Below are 839 nucleotides of genomic sequence, written 5' to 3'. Positions count from 1 at the left end.
AGCTCAGAACTCTTAAAGCTATACATGGCTTGCAACAGGCCACTGATAAAGCAGGCTAAAATCTGTGTGGCATGCACAGCTGGCCTTGTAGCATGGTACCAGTTATTTCAGAAGCATTCCTCCACTTGGACAACTAGTAGGAAGAACGTAGTGATTGCTTATGTAAAAAGCTCTTATAGAAGAGCCACACTAGCACTTTTGTTGTATTTTAAGTTCATATGAGTCCCTTATAAATTCAGCTGAGTAATGTTCCAGAGATGCAGGAAGACTGGGACATTGCAGGGCTTCTCAGCAATCAGTTTTTACTTCAATACGATAAAAAATTTGTATGGAAGCAAATCCAGAAGTGGAATGCTAAACAGAAATAGCGGGTGATACATCTTGGGATACTTTAACAACTTGCGCCTAGAGTTGCCATTGCATATTTCACTGAACAAAATTCAAAATGAATTTTGCAGGCAAAACAAAGGCACAGTGAATGCAAAGAGTTTCATAAAGGTTAGCAAAATTGTTTAGATGAGTTTTTCACTTCCCTTTGTATGTCAAGCCATTTCTTGGTACCTCTGCTGTAGATCTATTAAAAACATGACATCAACATATACAAAGAACTATCTCAGCATCCCACACCTTCAAGAAGAGTTGGCTCAGACATAATCCACCCATTTAACTTTCTTTCCAAACAAGAAAACTTGCTGGGTTTTAAGCAAGACACAGTTAGACTTTCAAATTCTGGTTACTTTCAGTGATATAGTGAGAACATTATTAATGGATTGAGGGGGGAAGTTTTACTGAGGCACATCCTTGAAACAGTGAATCCAATGCACCTTTCAGACAGAGGC

Source organism: Heteronotia binoei, chromosome 2 (genome assembly GCF_032191835.1).
Source record: "Heteronotia binoei isolate CCM8104 ecotype False Entrance Well chromosome 2, APGP_CSIRO_Hbin_v1, whole genome shotgun sequence".
Classification (NCBI taxonomy): Eukaryota; Metazoa; Chordata; class Lepidosauria; order Squamata; family Gekkonidae; genus Heteronotia; species Heteronotia binoei.
This window is presented reverse-complemented; position numbering follows the sequence as displayed.